Here is a 19,883-nt window from a genome sequence, read left to right on the forward strand (position 1 = left end):
TCCTCACTCCCCTCCCCCTCCCCCCTCCACTCCCCCCTCAGCCCCCCTCCCCCCCCTCCACTCCCCCCCTCCCCCCTCCACGCCCCCCCTCCACTCCCCCCCGTCGCTCTCTCTCTTCCCCCCAGTCACTCTCTCTCTCTCTTCCCCCCAGCCGCTCTCTCTCTCTTCCCCCCAGTCGCTCTCTCTCTCTCTTCACCCCAGTCGCTCTCTCTCTCTCTTCCCCCCAGCCGCTCTCTCTCTCTTCCCCCCCAGTCGCTCTCTCTCTCTTTCTTCCCCCCCAGTCGCTCTCTCTCTCTCTTCCCCCCCAGTCGCGCTCTCTCTCTCTTCCCCCCCAGTCACTCTCTCTCTCACGTCCCCCCAGTCGCTCTCTCTCTCTTCCCCCCCAGTCGCTCTCTCTCTCTTCCCCCCCAGTCGCTCTCTCTCTCTCTTCCCCCCCCAGTCGCTCTCTCTCTCCCCCCCAGTCACTCTCTCTCTCACTTCCCCCCCAGTCGCTCTCTCTCTCTCTTCCCCCCCCGTCGCTCTCTCTCTCTCTTCCCCCACAGTTGCTCTCTTCTCTCTCTTCCCCCCCAGTCACTCTCTCTCTCTCTCCCCCCCAGTCGCTCTCTCTCTCTCTTCCCCGCAGTCGCTCTCTCTCTCTCTTCCCCCCCAGTCGCTCTCTCTCTCTCTTCCCCCCAGTCGCTCTCTCTCTTTCCCCCCAGTCGCTCTCTCTCTTCCCCCCAGTTGCTCTCTCTTCTTCCCCCCAGTCGCTCTCTCTCTTCCCCCCAGTCGCTCTCTTCTCTTCCCCCCAGTCGCTCTCTCTCTTCCCCCCGTCGCTCTCTCTCTTCCCCCAGTCGCGCTCTCTCTTCCCCCCCAGTCGCGCTCTCTCTTCCCCCCAGTCGCGCTCTCTCTTCCCCCCAGTCGCGCTCTCTCTTCCCCCCAGTCGCGCTCTCTTCCCCCAGTCGCTCTCTCTCTTCCACCGCAGTCGCTCTCTTCTCTCTCTTCCCCCCCCAGTCGCTCTCTCACTCTTTCCCCCCAGTCGCGCTCTCTCTCTCTTCCCCCCCCAGTCGCTCTCTCTCTCTCTTCCCCACCAGTCTCTCTCTCTCTTCCCCCCCAAAGTCGCTCTCTCTCTCCCCCCCCCGTCGCTCTCTCTCTCCCCCCCAGTCGCTCTCTCTCTTCCCCCCCCAGTCGCTCTCTCTCTTCCCCCCCCCAGTCGCTCTCTCTCTTCCCCCCCCCCCGCCCAGTCGCTCTCTCTCTCTCTTCCAACAACAACATGCCCTCAAAAGACCCTCGGCACCGCCGGGCACTACAGCTAGTTTATTTATATATATAAAAGGATCGATCTGTCTGTCTGTCTGTCTGTCTGTATGTCCTCTATACACTCAATGGTTATAGAGCGTACCTACACATATGTTATATCAAAAGAAAGCTTATGAATATGGACGTGTCATAGGCGTATTTACTTTTTGGTCAGACAAAAATTGTTTGGACAGTATACAAAAAACGTTCAAAAAACGGACAACTCCGCTCATTAGCGTTGAGTGACGTGATGGTTGACCAATCGTACAGGGGGATAGCGTTGAGTGACGTGATGGTTGACCAATCGGTGCATCACGGGGGGGGGGTTCATTGTGTGTGTGGGCGGCCCATCCTACAGGGGATAGCATTGAGTGACGTGATGGTTGACCAATCCTACAGTTGAGTGACGTGATGGTTGACCAATCGGTGTGTCACGGGGGGCGTTTCATTGCATGTGTGGGCGGGCCTAATCCTTCTGAGCTGAGGTGAGTGGCCGCCATCTTGATTCCTAAACTTCGCCCCCATTTTTTTAATGCCGAACGCGGGCACCTGCCGCAGTTAAGTAACACAATTAAATTGTTTTAAAAAAAGTAAATTAATTTGTAAATATATTTTCTAAGCTCTTTAATTTTCCTAGCTTTCACCCTATTTTTTTGCTCTTGACTCGCTGCCTCCGCCGGGCGCCGCAACCTTAGAGGGTTGCCCCGCCTGCAGGCCTCGAAGCCTCGGCCTCTCCTCGCCAGCCATGCCGACCTAGGCACCGCCCGTCCCGCTGCCCTGATTACAAACAAGCGGCCGCGATCGCTGCCATCTTTGTTATGGCTGGCGGGGCGGTACTGAGCTCCGCGGAGCCATCGCCTCCATCTTCCTAAAGGCTGGCGGGGCGGAACGGAGGCTGGGGTCATTCGTGCCGGGCCTGACCGCTACGCCACGCACGGGGCCTCCGGACTCACCAAGGCCGGCTCCCTCCCTCTCTCTCTCTCTCTCTCTTCCCTCCTCCCCCCGCTCTCCTCCCCCCGCCTCTCCTCCTCCACCCCCCTCCCCCCTCCCCTGCCCCCCTCCCCTCTCCTCCCCCTCTCCTCTCTCCCCCTCCCCCCTCTCCTCCCCCTCTCTCCTCCCCCTCCTCCCCCCTCCTCCCTCCACCCTCCCCCTCTCTCCTCCCCCTCCTCTCTCTCCTCCTCCCCTCTCCTCCCCCTCCTCTCTCTCCTCCCCCCTCCACTCTCTCTCCTGCCCCCTCCTCTCTCTCTCCCCGCCTCTCCTCCCCCGCCTCTCCTCCTCCACCCCTCCCCCTCCCCTCCCCCTCCTCCCTCCTCCCCCCTCCCCTCCCTCCCCCCTCCCCACATCCCCCCTCCCCTTCCCCCTCCCCACCCCTCCCCCTCCCCCTCCCCTTCCCCCACCCCCACCCCCTTCCCCCCCTCCCTCCCCCTTCCCCCTCCCCTTCCCCCCTCCCTCTCGCTTCTCTCCTCCCTCCCACTTCCCCCTCCTCCCTCCCCTTCCCCCCTCCTTCCTCCTCCTCCATCCCCTTCCCCCCTTCCCCTCCTCCCTCCCCCCTTCCCGCCGTCCCCCTCCTCCCTCCCCCTTATTGCCCCCTTCCACTTCCCCCACTCCCCCCTCCCCCTCCTCCCACTCCCTCCTCCCCTCCTCCCCCTCCCCCTCTTCCCCCCTTCCCCTTCCCCCACATCCTCCCCCTTCCCCTTCCCCCACTCCCCCCTTCCCCCACTCCCCCTCCCCCCTCTCCTCCCCCTTCCCCCACTCCTCCCCCCCTTCCCCCACTCCCCCCTCTCCTCCCCCTTCCCCCACTCCCCCCCTCTCCTCCCCCTTCCCCCACTCTCCCCCTTTCCCCTTCCCCCACTCCCTCTCACCACTCCCCTCCCCCTCCCCCCTCCACTCCCCCCCTCCACTCCCCCCCGTCGCTCTCTCTCATCCCCCCAGTCGCTCTCTCTCTCTTCCCCCCAGCCGCTCTCTCTCTCTTCCCCCCAGTCGCTCTCTCTCTCTCTTCCCCCCCAGTCGCTCTCTCTCTCTCTTCCCCCCCAGTCGCTCTCTCTCTCTCTTCCCCCCCAGTCGCTTTCTCTCTCTCTTCCCCCCAGTCGCTCTCTCTCTCTTCCCCCCCGTCGCTCTCTCTCTCTTCCCCCCAGTCGCTCTCTCTCTCTCTTCCCCCCCAGTCGCTCTCTCTCTCCCCCCAGTCGCTCTCTCCCTCACTTCCCCCCCCAGTCGCTCTCTCTCTCTCTTCCCCCAGTCGCTCTCTCTCTCTCTTCCCCCCAGTCGCTCTCTCTCTCTCTTCCCCCCCAGTCGCTCTCTCTCTCTCTCCCCCCCCAGTCGCTCTCTCTCTCTCTTCCCCCGCAGTCGCTCTCTCTCTCGCTTCCCCCCGTCGCTCTCTCTCTTTCCCCCCAGTCGCTCTCTCTCTTCCCCCCAGTCGCTCTCTCTCTTCCCCCCAGTCGCTCTCTCTCTTCCCCCAGTCGCTCTCCCTCTTCCCCCCAGTCGCTCTCTCTCTTCCCCCCGTCACTCTCTCTCTTCCCCCAGTCGCGCTCTCTCTTCCCCCCCAGTCGCGCTCTCTCTTCCCCCCCAGTCGCGCTCTCTCTTCCCCCCCAGTCACGCTCTCTTCCCCCCAGTCGCTCTCTCTCTTCCACCACAGTCGCTCTCTTCTCTCTCTTCCCCCCCAGTCGCTCTCTCTCTCTTTCCCCCCAGTCGCTCTCTCTCTCTCTTCCCCCCCCAGTCGCTCTCTCTCTCTCTTCCCCACCAGTCTCTCTCTCTCTTCCCCCCAAGTCGCTCTCTCTCTTCCCCCCCCAGTCGCTCTCTCTCTCCCCCCCAGTCGCTCTCTCTCTTCCCCCCCCAGTCGCTCTCTCTCTTCCCCCCCCGAGTCGCTCTCTCTCTTCCCCCCCCCCCAGTCGCTCTCTCTCTCTGTTCCAACAACAACATGCCCTCAAAAGACCCTCCGTACCGCCGGGCACTTCAGCTAGTTTATTTATATATATAAAAGGATCGATCTGTCTGTCTGTCTGTATGTCCTCTATACACTCAATAGTTATAGAGCGTACCTACACATATGTTATATCAAAAGAAAGCTTATGATTATGGACGTGTCATAGGCGTATTTACTTTTTGGTCAGACAAAAATTGTTTGGACAGTATACAAAAAACGTTCAAAAGCGGACAACTCCGCTCATTAGCGTTGAGTGACGTGATGGTTGACCAATTGGTGCATCACGGGGGGGGGGTTCATTGTGTGTGTGGGCGGCCCATCCTACAGGGGATAGCATTGAGTGACATGATGGTTGACCAATCCTACAGTTGAGTGACGTGATGGTTGACCAATCGGTGTGTCACGGGGGGCGTTTCATTGCATGTGTGGGCGGGCCTAATCCTTCTGAGCTGAGGTGAGTGGCCGCCATCTTGATTCCTAAACTTCGCCCCCATTTTTTTAATGCCGAACGCGGGCACCTGCCGCATTAAGTAACACAATTAAATTGTTTTAAAAAAAGTAAATTAATTTGTAAATATATTTTCTAAGCTCTTTAATTTTCCTAGCTTTCACCCTATTTTTTTGCTCTTGACTCGCTGCCTCCGCCGGGCGCCGCAACCTTAGAGGGTTACCCTGCCTGCAGGCCTCGAAGCCTCGGCCTCTCCTCGCCAGCCATGCCCGACCTAGGCGCCGCCCGTCCCGCTGGCCCTGATTACAAACAAGCGGCCGCGATCGCTGCCATCTTTGTTATGGCTGGCGGGGCGGTACTGAGCTCCGCGGAGCCATCGCCTCCATCTTCCTAAAGGCTGGCGGGGTGGAACGGAGGCTGGGGTCACTCGTGCCGGGCCTGACCGCTACGCCACTCACGGGGCCTCCGGCTCACCAAGGCCGGGCTCCCTCCCTCTCTCTCTCTCTCTCTCTCCCTCCTCCCCCCGCTCTCCTCCCCCCGCCTCTCCTCCTCCACCCCCTCCCCCCTCCCCTCCCCCTGCCCCCTCCCCTCTCCTCCCCCTCTCCTCTCTCCCCCTCCCCCCCTCTCCTCCCCCTCTCTCCTCCCCCCTCCTCCCCCCTCCTCCCTCCACCCTCCCCCTCTCTCCTCCCCCTCCTCTCTCTCCTCCCCCTCTCCTCCCCCTCCTCTCTCTCCTCCCCCCTCCACTCTCTCCTCCCCCCTCCTCTCTCTCCTCCCCCGCCTCTCCTCCCCGCCTCTCCTCCTCCACCCCTCCCCCTCCCCTCCCCCTCCTCCCTCCTCCCCCCTCCCCCTCCTCCTCCTCCCTCCTCCCCCCTCCCCCTCCTCCCCCCTCTCCTCCCCCTCCCCCCTCCCCCTCCTCCCTCTCCTCCCCTCCCCCTCTCCTCCCCCTCCCTCCCCCCTTCTCCTCCCCCCTCTCCTCCCCCCCTCCCCCTCCCTCCTCCCCCTCTCCTCCCCCTTCCTCCCCCCTCTCCTCCCCCTCTCCTCCCCCCTCCCCCCTCCCTCCCCCCCTCTCCACCCCCTCCCTCCCCCCTCTCCCCCCTCTTCCACCTCCCCCTCTCCTCCCCCCTCCCCCTTCTCTCTCCTCCCCCCTCCCCCCTCCCCCCCTCTCTCCTCCCCCTCTCTCCTCCCCCCTCCCCCACTCTCTCCTCCCCCCTCTCTCCCCCCTTCTCTCCTCCCCCCTCTCTGCTCCCCCCTCTCTCCTACCCCCTCTCTCCTCCCCCCTCTCTCTCCTCCCCCCCTCTCTCTCCTCTACTTTTTTCATAACAACATACCCTCAAAAAACCCTCGGCACCGCCGGGCACTCCAGCTAGTCAAAAATAAAAGGGGGGAACTGGAGGCAATAATCCGTAGTGAGGAACCAGATGTACTAGGAATAACTGAAACATGGCAATCTAAAGAACAGGACTGGCAACTAAATATGGCAGGTTATAACATAATCAGAAAGGGTAGGGAAGGAAGAAGTGGGTGGGGTAGCTGTACTAATTAGAGATAACATAATGGCAGTAGAAGAACAGGACATAACTAATAGAAGGTTAGAAACAGAATTCATATGGATTGAAATAAAAGATAAGAGATCAACATGCTTAGAGGGGCATATTACAGACCACCTAATAGTGGAAAGGAGGTGGAGGAAGAAATATGTAAGTAAATATGTGAAATGAGTGAAGGCCATAGAATAATAGAATAATAATCATGGGAGATTTTAACAACTCCCAAATAAACTGGCAAGAAATGGTAGCAAAAGTGGTCCAGGGAATGGAGTTTTTACAATGTGTACAGGGCTCCTTTCTTATTCAGTATATATGAAGTCAAGCAAGAGAGGGAGCACTGCTGGATTTAGTAATGGGAAATGAACCAGAACTGATAAGAGAAGTAAGTGTTAGGGAACAGCTAGGCAATGGCGATCACAACATACTAAGGGGGAGAAATTGGGTGAGTAGCGCCACCTGTTAGCGCCTAAAGAGGCAGTCAGTGGCTGTAGCGCCACTGGCTGCGTCTCCCGCGATATTCAGTAGGGGCGCTAATGGTGGCGTTAGGCATTTGCACTGCGCCACCACCGATGACGTCATCGGTGTGCACAGCGCCCCATTCGTGCCCCGTTCGCGATATTTGGTAGCGAATGCCGCAGTTGCGCCGTTCGCTACCCGCGCCCGGTTCAAGGGGCCTTACTGTGCCGGCAGCGGCACAAGTTAAGGTGGAGGTGCGGGGCGGCCGCTTTTTCGGCGGCCGCCTGCCAGCACCTCCGTCCCCGGCCTCCTAACCCCCCACCCCACGGCATTGCCGGCTGTTTCCCAAGAGCCCGGCACTTCTCCTTGATGCCGGGCTCATTTGCCGGCACTCGTGAGTGGGGATCGCGCTGTTGCAGGCACCTCCCCCTTAACAGTGGGAGGAAGGCCTGCAGTACCGCAGCGTGCCGTGCCGCAGCATGTGGCGCTGCAGCACGTCGCGCTGCGATAATCAGTTTCAGCGCTCTAAGAGGGACACGGAGCGCCTCGAGCCTCGCCCCATGTCACTCGAGGGGCATTGAAACTGAATTTCTGGCGATCGGTATCACTCCGATCGCTGCGCTAAATCCTGCGCTCAGGCGACTTTTGCGGCACTTTGGCGCCCCAACCCAATTTCTTGGCCTAAGTTTCTAAGGTAACGATTGAGAAGGACATAATGAAGACAAAGACCAAGGTAATAAATTGGAAAAAAGCTGATTTTAAGGGGATGAGAATGGAACTAGGGAAAATAAACTGGAGACATTTACTGACAAACAATGAAATAGAACAGCAGTGGGAAATAAAACAAGAAGATTAGGAAAAAAGTCAAAAAAAATTAGGAAGGCAAAGAGAAACTACTAAATTAATTTGTCAAGGAATATAAAAAGAAATAGTAAAGTATTCTACAGACACATAAATAACAAAAGAAAAATCAGGATTGGCATCGTGCCACAAAGGGATACACACGATAAACTCACAGGTAATGACAGCAAAATGGCAGAAATATTTAATAATTACTTTACCTCGGTATTTACTAGGGAGTCTAAGATGTTGGACATGACATTACAAGAAAAGATCAAAAAAGATATAAAGACATTTAAGATAGAAAGGGGGGAGATAATTGATAAACTAATCAAACTTAAAGAGAATAAAACCCCTTGTTCAGATGGATTGTATCCATGCATATTAAATGAAGTTAAGGAAGAGATAGCAGAGGCACTCTTACATATATATAAAAATTAATTAGAAAAGCAAATAGTGCCAGTGGACTGGTGGACAGCTAATCTGATTCCTATATGTAAAAAGGGAGGTAGAACAAGTCCAGGGAACTATAAACCAATTAGCTTAACATTGGTGGTAGGAAAGATAATGGTATCCTTACTCAAAGATGTAATAGGAAAACATCTAGAAACTGAAAATATAATAAAGAGTAGTCAGCACGGATTCCAAAATTCCCGTATGCTTGACCAACCTTATTGAATTCTTTGACGAAGTAACAGAAAGGGTAATGCAGTAGCCATAATGGGGGAGAAATTCAGTAGGTTGCGCCACCCGTTAGTGCCTTAAGAGGGCGCTAAGTGGGTCGCAAGCCAACTGGCGCCTGGGTGCGGCACTGCCCACGCCTCCCGCTAAATTCCGCGGGACGTTAGTGGTGGCGCTAACCGTTAGCGCTGTGCTGCTGCCGATGACGTCATCGGTGTGCGCAGCGCCCCGCTGACGCCCCGGCCACGATATTTGGCAGCACCCCCTGATTTACCGCTGGACGCTATGTCCGACCGGTTCAAGGGGGCCTACCTGCGGCCGGGGAGGCGTAAATTAAAGGCGAGGTGTGGGGTGGCCATTTTTGTTGTTGGCCGCCTGCCAGCACCTGCCTGCGCTCCCGTCCCTGGCCTCCTGAACGCCCCCCCCCCCCCCGCCCGTGGAGTGCCGGCTGTGCTCCAAGAGCCCGGCACTTCTCCTCGGTGCCGGGCTCTTTTGCCTGCACTCCTGATCCTCGGGGGCCCAGCTGGGCCCCAGATCGCGCTGCACAAGGCCCCTCCCCTTTAAGAAGGGGAGGAAGGCCTGCAATACCGCAGCGCGACGTGCCGCAGCGTGTAGCAGCACGATATTCACTCGCAGCGCCCCAAGAGGGATGCGGGGTGCCTCCAGTAGCACCGCATGTCCCTTTGGGGCGCAACAACTCAATTTCCGGTGTGCGGGCGCGAATGTTTCCGGGGCGTTACTTTTAGCGCCCTGGTGAGGCTGGCGCCCCGAACGGGGCTATACTCAATTTCACCCCCAATATATTTGGATTTCCAAAATGTCTTCGATAAGGTACTGCATAGTAGACTCATGGCTAAGGTCAGAACATGTGGAGTCAGGAGACAATTAGCAGAATGGATAGTAAGTTGGTTACAAATCAGAAAACAGAGAGTAGGGGGTTAAAGGTAATTACTCAGACTGGCAAATAGTGGGAAGTGGTGTTCCACAGGGATCGGTGCTGGGACCACTGTTGTTCACTATTTACATAAATGATTTGGACTTGGGAATCAGAAGTACAATTTCAAAATTTGCGGATGATACCAAATTAAGGGTGTAATTAATACAGAGACAAAATACAGGAAGACATTAATAAACTTGCAGAATGGATAAGTGAGGTAGTACATTTTGGTAGGAAGAATAAGGAAGCCACATACTCCTTGGAAAATAAGGGGGAGAACTTCAGTTGTTTGCGCCACCCGTTAGCGCATTAAGAGGGCGATAAGTGGGGTGCGAGTCAGCTAGCGCCCGGGCGCGGCGAGACCTGCGCCTCTCGCGAAATTGAGCGGACATTTAGCGGCGGCGCAAAACGGCAACGCCCGTTCAGCTGCGCGCGCAGCTCCTGACGTCATTTCATGGTGCAATGCCCTTGGGGCGCCCCAAACCGGAAATTCAGTGGCGTCCCCCTCCTTTCTGCCTGGCGCTCCCAGCGACTGGTTGACTGGAACGGTTCGCAGTCGCTGTGGGGCTGGGGGGGGGGCACTATTTAAAGGGGGCTCTTCCTGGCTTCTTTGTGGTAGCCATTTTTGGACCACTCCTTCTGTGAGAGAGAGAGAGATTTGCAGAGAGACAAAGGGAGAGAGGTTTCTGCATTGAGTCAGCGCTCGCTAAGGTACTTTTGGCTTGGGCCCAGAACTTTGTAGTTGGTTTGCTTTTTCACTGGCATAACCTTGAGTGGCCACATACTATGGGGGCTGCAAAGGGTGGAAACGTTGGGCTTCTCCATTACATTGAGAGGGCTCAGAGACGCCAAGAGAGAGTGCCAATCATGGCCAGACGGAGCAGGGCCAACAGGCGTCGGCACACGAGACCTTACCGTCCCAGGGTATACCGCCAACAGTTCTCATACCTCAACATGTCTGAGGAGCAGTGTTTTCGGAGGCTGCGATTCAGCAGGGAGGTGGTCACTGAGCTCTGCCACCTGCTTCAGCCAGATCTGCAGCCTCAACTGAGGAGCAGGACGTCTCTGTTGGTGGCAGTGAAGGTGACAGTGGCTCTCAACTTCTATGCCACCGGCTCCTTCCAATCCGCTACTGGGGACATTGCCAATATCTCCCAGTTCACGGTGCATTGCTGCATCCGTCAAGTCACGAATGCCCTCTTTAAAAGGAGACGTCAGTACATTTCCTTCCCCATGACCCTGGACAAGCAGCAAGAGCGCGCATTGGGATTTGCAAGAATAGCGGGCTTCCCCATGGTCCAGGGCGCCATTGACTGCACGCATGTGGCTTTGCGGGCGCCGCAAGAGAATGCCAAGGATTACCGCAACCGGAAGGGGTTCCATTCGTTGAACGTCCAGTTGGTCTGTGACCACAGACAGCTGATACTCGCTGTCAATGCCCGCTTTCCAGGCAGCAGCCACGATGCCTTCATCCTGTGCCAGACTTCTGTGGCAGACCTTTTCGAAGCCCCGGCTCACCCAGGAGGCTGGCTTCTCGGGGACAAGGGCTATCCTCTGTGCACCTGGCTGATGACCCCGCTCCGTGCGCCCAGCACCCCTGCTGAAGAACGATGAGAGCCATCAAGCGACCAGGAACATCATTGAGCACACAATCGGCGTGCTCAAGCAACGGTTCCGCAGTCTGGACCATTCCGGGGGAGCCCTTCTGTACTCACCTGAGCGAGTCTCCCATTTCGTTGTAGTGTGCTGCATGCTGCATAACCTGGCAATCCTCAGGACGCAGCCACTGCCACCAGACATTGGAGAACCAGCAGAGGAGGAGGAGGAGGAGGAGGAGGACCAAGACGGGAGGGAGGCACAAAGTGCAAGGGCCATCCGTCAGCGGCTTATTGCAAGTCGGTTCTAGGCCCCCTCTGAGGGAATGGCTTCTGCCATTGAAAGAACATGAATGGAACCGTTCCGCAACCCCTAAGCTGGTCAAGGCAACAAATAGTTCAAAGAGCAAACATGCACATTCTGAATAAAGACACTTCTTTATTTAACAAACTCTGTGCCCTTCCCGCATGACAAAGTAATAGAGAGAAACCCCCAAAAAAGCAGTCAGACACATAACTGGCTCTCACAACCTGGAGACAATGAACAAAACAGTAACCAAAAAATGACCACGATCCTCGGCCTTCAATAAAACATTAAACAGCATTTTGCCACACCTCCTACCTTTTGCCCTTCGAGGGTGATCTGCTTCGCTTGCGAGATTCGCCCCTTCCCACCCCGCAGCTCCTCCGCAATGGGACCCCAGTGGCTACAGCAAGGCTGGGGGAAGGCTGCTGAGTGTCAGAAACTGAGTCGGCAGATGCCCTTGAGGGACGGCCTGGACCAGCTCTGGGCCTGGAAGGCCTGGCTGCTGACTGCTCCAACTCTGCATGGGCGGCAGCAGTCTGTCCTACAGGTGGTGGCAGCTGCAGTGGAGAAGTGACAGTGCTGGCAGCAGGAATGCTGCCATCCTGACAGAGGACAGCAACTCCCTGGTCGGGTGACACACTGGCACTCCCACGGGGCAGCACTGCAGCATGCGGAGCAATCTGCTGAAGCACAGACTGCTGGCCTGCTGCGGCGCGGCGAGGGCCCCGGCGATTCATGCCCGCTCCAGCGAGGGTGGCAGCAGTCAGTGCTCGTGTGGCCTCAATCTGCGTCTGCATCAGACCAGCCACTGACTGCATTACACCACTAAGCACTTGCGTGGAAGCCGCCTGTGCTGCGCCGAAGTCCTGGAGACTCCTTGCCTGTGCTGCGCCGAAGTCCTGCAGACTCCTTGCCAGTGCTGCGCTGAAGTCCTGGACACTCCTTGCCAGTGACTCAATGGATTCGGGCATCCTTGCCACTGCAGCCATGAGCTCAGTGTGCCTGTGCTCCGCCTGGGCGCTCATTTCAGCGAGGAGCCGCACCTCTTCTGCGCTCACTGTAGCAGGACTCAGGGCCAGACTCTCCCTCCGGGGAGAAGGCCGCCGAGCTTCCCTACCCCCCCCCCCATGTTGCTGCAGCCCGCTGGGCCCCGGAGCTTCACCCTCCTCAGACCATTCCCCCCTGCTCCCCTCCAGGAAAGACGTGTCCCCATTATGGCCATGGGCTGCCTCGGCTGAGGGTGGCACTGATGGTTCGGCTTCCTCCTCGTCATCGCCTTCAAAGTCACTCACAGTGACAGCTTGAGGGCCCGCCTCCTCATCTGGCGAATCAGCATCTGAAAGCAGGGAGGTACACGAGTGGCTTTAGCATGAGGACAGGGCGGCAGCGAGGGAGGCATGAGTGCTGCAATGCACTGTATTGGTTCGATAGTGGCAAAGGATGCTGGTGTGAGGCACAAGTGGAAGGAGAGAGGTTAAAAAGGTGATCACCTTACCATTGCTGTCCAGAACGGGGTCAGCATCTCCAGTGGCGACGGGGCCAATTATCCGGCCTGCCATAATCCGCTGGACTCGCTGCTCCAGATCGGTGAGGGCTTGAAGGTGAGGCCGGCCTCCCCCGGTCCATTGCTGCTGCCTCCTGTTATGGGCCAGCTTGCCCTGCAAGAGAAAGGATGGGCTCTGAGTACAGTGTGAAGCCCTGATCTTGGCTGCACTGCCTCCCATGGTGGAATAGCCCTTACAGTGTGAAGCCCTGATCTTGGCTGCACTGTCTCCCATGGTGGAATAGCCCTTACAGTGTGAAGCCCTGATCTTGGCTGCACTGCCTCCCATGGTGGAATAGCCCTTACAGTGTGAAGCCCTGATCCTTGCTGCACTGCCTCCCATGGTGGAATAGCCCTTACAGTGTGTAAAGTGCTGAATGTGCGTGTGAGTTTCATGAAAGGCCCATAGGTGTTGGATGAGGGCTGGGCATTGGGGCTTTCAGGACCCTTTGGCCATAAAGTGAGGTGGACATGCAGGGATGAAGAGGATACTGAAAAGGGTACTCACCCTGACGACCCGAGTGAGGTCGTTGAACTTCTTCCTGCATTGCACAGGGGTCCTAGGCACCATGCTGCTGGAGGTCACTCTGTGAGCCACCTCCCTCCAAGCTTTGCGATAGTCGTTGGGCAGCAGCCTCCTGCCACTGTCCAGGAACAGGATAGATCGCCTGCGCTCCACCGCGCCAACCAGAACCTGCAAGGCCCCCTCACTGAACCACTGCGCTCGCTCCCTGGCCCTCTCCATGGTCCTAGGCGTTAGAATGTGGCAGCAAGTCTGTCCAGGCCGAGAATCAGGGCTCCGATGCGCAGGGTGTGGCTGCAATCCAAGATCGAACCTCCCCTTTAAGAGCTGACCGGCGCCAGCGTGTCTGTGTGCAATCGCTAACTGGCCGCACCTTCGCTGCGCCCGCCCTCGGTGGTAGCGCCTCGCTTCTCCGGCTTAGCGCCTTAAGACAACCGTGCAGTGCCTGTTTTAGCGCTCCAAGCACCTCCTGGGGCGAAGCAGGTCAATTTAGCAGTAGGTGGCGATAATTTGCGCCGGGCGTTAAATTTCGCGCCCACTCGAGTATTACGCCCCAAATGTGGCGATACTGAATTTCTCCCCCTAAATGTCTAAATGGGGTAGAGGAACAGAGGGACCTGGGGGTACAGGTACACAAATCACTACAAGGTTAATAAAGCCATAAAACAAGCAATCAAAGCACTAGGGAGATAGAATTGAAAAGCGGAGAAGTTATGTTAAACTTGTATAGAACCGTGGTTAGACCACACTTGGAGTACTGTGCACAGTTCTGGTCTCCATATTATAAAACGGGTATAGACGCACTAGAGAAGATGCAAAATAGATTTACTAGAATGATACCAGAACTGAGAGGCTATACTTATCTGGAAAGATTGAACAGGCTGGGGCTCTTTGGTCTAGATAAGAGAAGACTGAGGGGTGACCTGATAGAGGTCTTCAAGATTATGAAAGTGTTTGAGAGGGTAGCTGTAGAGAAGATGTTTCCACTTGCAGACGGGACCAGAACTAGGAGCCATAAATATAAGATAGTCATGAATAAATCAAATAGGGAGTTCAGGAGAAACTTCTTTACCCAGAGACTGGTGAGAGTGTGGAACGTGCTGCCACAAGGAGTGGTCGAGGTGAATAGCATAGATAGATTTAAGGGGAAGCTAGATAAGCACATGAGGATATGTTGATGGGGTGAGATGAAGAAGGCTGGGAGGAGGCTCCTGTGGAGCATAAACACCGACATGGACCAGTTGGGCCGAATGGCCTGTTTGTGTGCTGTAAATAATTTGTGGCTTTGTGCTACTTTGGGTCCACTGAGTCATGTTCACTGTCAGTTTGCCCACATTAGCATCCATTAGGCTTCTCACCTCAATTCACTTAGTAGTCTGAGCAGCAGGGTGAGGTATCGCGAGGGCTTTCTCACCCAGTGTGCATTTCGGGAGTGAAGGGGTTAGGGGAGGACAAAAATGGAGAAACCGGGAAATCATATTTGCAAGGTTGTTCTGTTAATCATCCGTTTTCTTCAATAAAATACTGAAGTGAAAAGTTCCAGAGACATCAGCCAGTCCTTTTTTCTATCGGTCAGTGTCCCTTTGCTTATGACTACGAACAATGGGCCCGATTTTCGGCTTGTGTGGGAAATGGTCGGATTTCCCCGAATGTGGGGTTTCTGACACACATAAAAAAGTGTCAGCCAGCCCCACGCAATTTTCCCTCAATTGGCCAATTAATTCCCAGCATGTGGGAAGCCTTGCTAATTGTCTAAATCGAGTCAGGAATCCCCACAGTATGATGTCATCATTCGTGGTGTTTTCAAGGTCCATAGCAAGCACTGCATCATCTGAAGGCTTCCAAATGAACCATACAGGATGGCATAAGGAGCCTTCAGCAGCTGTGGCCAGTGCCAGACCCCGAGCTGCCTTCAAATTCGACGAGGCTTCACTGCAGGCATTATTGGATGGGGTTAGGGCCCACAGGGAGGTCCTCTTCCCTAGGTCAGGGAGGAAGAGGCCTCCCACTGAGACCAATGCTGCATGGATGCAGGTGTCAGCAGAGGCCAACTCGCTGGGAGTCACCAGAGGAACCTTGGCATTATATCTCTAACTCCTTCCTTTACTCCCCCACAGTACCATCCAGAGCCCCCGTCCTCACTGTGGAGGAGGAAGAGGCTGTGCAGCCAGACTCCTCAGAGGAAGCTCCAACCTCTGAGGGTGCAGCGTCAGCAGAAGTAAGCGCACCCAGCACCAGCGCAGACACTCACACCTCGGGGGGACCTTTGGGACATAGAGTAGTGTTGTCACCTGGTGTTTCACAGCTGACAAGTGAGCCTCAGCAGATTCTGGAGACAGGGACAGCAGTGGAGAGTCCTCGTCGGAGGGTGCAGGGCTCTGCCAGCTCAGCTCAGCTGCGCTGCATCTCGACCCTCTGCCTCTGGGTCCATCCGCAAGAGAAGAGGTGATGGATCTCCATGCACAGATGCAGGAGTCTCTGGCAGGTTTTGTCTCCAGGGTCGCTGCGAGTGTGGAGCGAATGGAGGAGTCCATAGCGACCATGAGCAGAGCCTTTGTGGAGTCATTGGTGCATGAACGCAGCACCATGGAAAGGTTGGCAACCTCCATGGAGGAGATAACTCGCCAGCATACGGAAAACATGGTGAGTGCTCATAAGAGAATGACATCTCTTGAGGAGCGTTGGCCATCTGTTGAACAGAGAAACCAGATCTTCATGGAAGTCCTTCTGAGTAGGACTGCCAGTGCAGAAACGGGTCCCACTGGCCTCCTAAAGCGTAGCAAGGTGCTCTCAAGCCACTTCCAAGCGCTGGCCCCTTCTGGCTTGTGCAGCCTCAGGTGAGTGAGCAGCAGCCTGGTGCTCCTGGTAATCATCCTGCTGTTCCTGGTTCTGCTGCTGCCACCTGTTGGAGATCCTCTAATGCCAGGACGGGAAGGTGCCAAAGGCCTCCCATGCTTCTAGCAGATGCCTCGGTTGAGGAGGTCCTGAGTTAGGGTGGTGAGAGGGGCTTCCCAGGAGCTCACACTGAAGAAGTGTGTGAGGCTCCAACTTTCTGCAGCTGCTCCTAAGGCTTCAAATAGTTCCCCCAAGCCTTGATCAACAAGGTCCCGCAGCCTGCAAATGCTGCCTCTTTAAATATCTTCAGCCCTCTCATCGGCGGGGTTCCCCGCAGGCGGGTTTCAGGTGGGGAAAGCCCCAAAGTCGCAACGGCACGGGAAAATCCACTTCAACAAGCAGATAATTGCTTGTTAGTGCTCCGACGAGCAGTCCCGCCAGCAGCGAGCGGGACTGAATCGGGGCGCATGAAAACGGCAGTCCGAAAGTCGGACGGGGCGGGGAATCAGGCGGGGGGGGGTCCCGACCCGCTTTTTCCGCGATTTTCGGACCACGGCCACATGAAAAGCCGCCCGACAGCTGCCCGAAAATCGGGGCCAATGTCTTTTTGTTCTCCCCCCTTCCTATCTCTCCATTTTCCTGTTTTGCCTGACACATAATAACTGGAATATAGTCCTCCATAGTTCTGACCCTCCTGAAGTCTACCTCCCTCTCAAGAATGGCCTACCCAGATGTAGGAGCAAGTTCAAAACTTAGATGCAAGCACTGCTGGATTATGTCTCCTCTTCCCACACCTCCCTGGAATTTATACAGATGTGCTTGTGTCACCCCTCCCCCCTCCCCCCAGTTTTTACATCTGATTTCATCTCTGTTCTAGGAATCATTTTACAAAGTATCTGTTTAAGAAGCTGGAGACCAGCACACCTGACCACAGAGCTACAATGGTCGGAGTGGAGTTCCGGAAATGTTTATCATTTATGTGCTCTATAATGGTTGTCACAGCAGCCATGGTTTCCTCGCAGGTACCCTGGATCTGCTCCTCTGTGTAACGTATATACCTTTAAGGGGGGAACTATCTTTTACAGCTCATGTATACTGCAGTACCGGCAGTGACCACACCTGTATATAGCACTGAGTAGTAATCTGTACAGATCAGTTCCCGTGTGAGCCACGTTGAGTAAACACCTGTTATACCGTTCTCCTGCAGTCTGTGTCTTATTATACACAGACACAACATTGGCGACAAGGCATGACAGCGACGATTAAAATTGAAGAAAACGCAAGCCCAAAATTTTTTAAGGCCAGACCGGTACCTTATGCGATCCGCCCAGCCATCGAAGCAGAGCTGGAGAGTCTGGAACGTTCAGGTGTACTGTCCAAGGTAGACTGGAGCGAGTGGGCTACACCCATCGTCCCTGTGATGAAAAAGTCGTTGAGCAGCACGCCTGGGGAACCAAGGAAGGTTCGCATCTGTGGGGACTTAAAGGTAAAAGTGAACCCGGTCCTTCACACCATACAATATCCACTTCCGCGGATTGAAGATATTTTCGCCTCGCTATCTGGAGGGAAACGCTTCACTAAGATTGATCTGGCCCAGGCGAATCTGCAAATGGAGGTAGAAGAAGCATCAAAAAATACCTCACAATCAACACCCACAAAGGTCTCTACCAATACAACCGGCTGGTATTCGGGGTAGCATCAGCTCCGGCTATTTGGCAGAGGGCAATGGAACAAGTCCTGCAAGGGATCCCAGGGACCCAGTGTTATTTGGACGACATCCTGGTCATGGGCGAAATTGACAGTGATCACCTTGCCAACCTGGAGCAGGTGCTCACTAGATTGCAGGAATATGGGCTCCGAGCTAACCGCCCCAAATGCGAGTTTTTTAGAAAACAGATCTCGTATTGTGGCCACGTTATCGATAAAGAGGGGTTACATAAGTCCCCAGGGAAGATTGAGGCAGTAGTCAAGGCTCCAGCACCGGAAAATGTGTCACAACTGAGGTAGTTCCTCGGGCTGGTAAACTACTACCATAAGTTCTTGCCAAATTTGTCTACAATACTACACCCACTGAACACCCTACTGCAAACTGGGGTGCCATGGAAGTGGAGTGACGAATGTAGACGAGCTTTCCAGAAGAGCAAAACTCTAATCACATCGAAAGAGGTATTGGCCTATTACAACCCGGCATTACCAATTCGGTTGGCATGTGATGCGTCACCCTACGGCATTGGAGCGGTGCTGTCGCACAAATTCTCGGACGGCTCAGAGAGGCCAATAGCCTTTGCGTCACGATCACTAACCTCAGCCGAGCGTAACTACGCCCAGATTGACAGGGAGGCCCTCAGCCTAGTGTGGGGAGCGAAAAAGTACAATCACTATCTGCACGGGCAGAAATTCACCTTGCTGACTGATCACCAGCCTCTTGTCTCCATTTTTAATCTGAAGAAGGGCGTTCCGGTGATGACTGCGCAACGACTACAAAGATGGTCACTTTTTCTAAGGGCGCACCACTATGAGATTGAATATAAGGGCACGAAACAGCATGGAAATGCTGATGGGCTATCATGCCTGCCACTGCCTACTGCGGAGGAAGCACCAGCAGTGGATCCTGTCAAAATATTCCATTCGACTATAGTTGAATACCTACCGGTAACTAACGCTTGTATCGAAAAGGAAACCCGAAATGACTCGACACTGTCTCGGGTATATGATTTGACGGTGAAGGGATGGCCAGCACATGGCGACTCACTGTTGCCAGCATTCTCGACAAGGAGAGAACAGCTGTCAGTGTGCCGGGGGACCTTGATGTGTGGATCCCGAGTGGTAATTCCACCCAAGTTAAGGGATAGAGTGCTCAATGAGCTTCATGAGGGTCATCTGGGAGGGGTAAAAATGAAAAGCCTAGCCAGGGCTTATGTGTGGTGACCGGGAATCGATAAACAAATCGAGGACCTGACCAAGAGCTGCTCAGGATGCCAGAAAGTCCAAAATGCAGCACCACAGGCCCCTCTACACCCATGGGAGTGGCCCTCATCTCCATGGCAACGGGTGCATATTGATTTTGCTGGTCCATTCATGGACTCAATGTTTTTAATAGCCATGGATGCGCACTCGAAATGGCCTGAGGTCATCAAAATGTCCTCCACCACCACGGAGAAAACTATTGCAGTCCTACGGACCATTTTTGCCAGGAATGGCTTGCCAGAACAGATTTGCTCCGACAACGGACCACAGTTTGTGTCCGAAGAGTTCCGGAGGTGCTTGAAAAAGAATGGGGTAAGGCATTACACATCCGCCCCGTATCATCCAGCCACAAATGGATTGGCTGAGAGGTTCGTACAAACCTTTAAGAAGGCAATAAAGGCTATGTACAATGACAACATTCCGCTGCAGCACAAGGTGGACAATTTCCTGTTCGCCTACCGGAATGCGACACATGCAGTCACCAACCAGGCCCCAGCCATGATGTTCTTTAACCGAAGGTTAAGATCTCGCCTGGATTTGCTCAGACCAAACGTACGAAGAGATGTTGAGAGTAAGCAATTCCAGCACATCCATGAGAAGCCAACAAAGAGCTTCAATGTAGGGCAACCAGTCTTGGCCTGCGACTACCGAACAGAAAAATGGCAGCCAGGAACGATATGCACACGGCAGGGCCCACTAATGTACACAGTGGACGTTGGGGAGAGCATCATGAGACGCCATGCTGACCAGATCCTAGAGTCACAGGAACAAGTCAACCCCATGCCTCGCCCATACGTAGCTGGTGATGAACCCGATGTACAGGTCGCATCTACCCCAGAAACAGTAGCATCGGAAGCTGATGAACCAACCAACGACAGGGGGCCAGAATCGCCTCCGCACCAAGAGCAAGACACTCGGGAAAGGCGCTATCCAGAAAGGATCAGGAAGCCTCCCCAAAGACTGAATATATAAATAGACTATTTTCAGCTAATGTTGCATGTTAAAAGTG

At 55.2% G+C, this 19,883-nt stretch overlaps 1 pseudogene across 1 annotated transcript in view; it reads right to left on the reverse strand.

Annotated features, from left to right (window-relative positions):
• Positions 1-7,385: 7,385 nt before the first annotated feature.
• Positions 7,386-19,883, reverse strand: part of LOC147120047 (carboxypeptidase O-like) — a 143,117-nt pseudogene continuing 130,619 nt past the window's right edge. The window contains exon 10 of the transcript XR_015077883.1: positions 7,386-16,948. The product of XR_015077883.1 is annotated as a carboxypeptidase O-like (transcript). The remainder of the gene's footprint in view (positions 16,949-19,883) is intronic.

Source organism: Somniosus microcephalus, chromosome 4, assembly GCF_052327205.1.
Source record: "Somniosus microcephalus isolate GS21.2 chromosome 4, FLI_Smic_1.0, whole genome shotgun sequence".
NCBI lineage: Eukaryota > Metazoa > Chordata > Chondrichthyes > Squaliformes > Somniosidae > Somniosus > Somniosus microcephalus.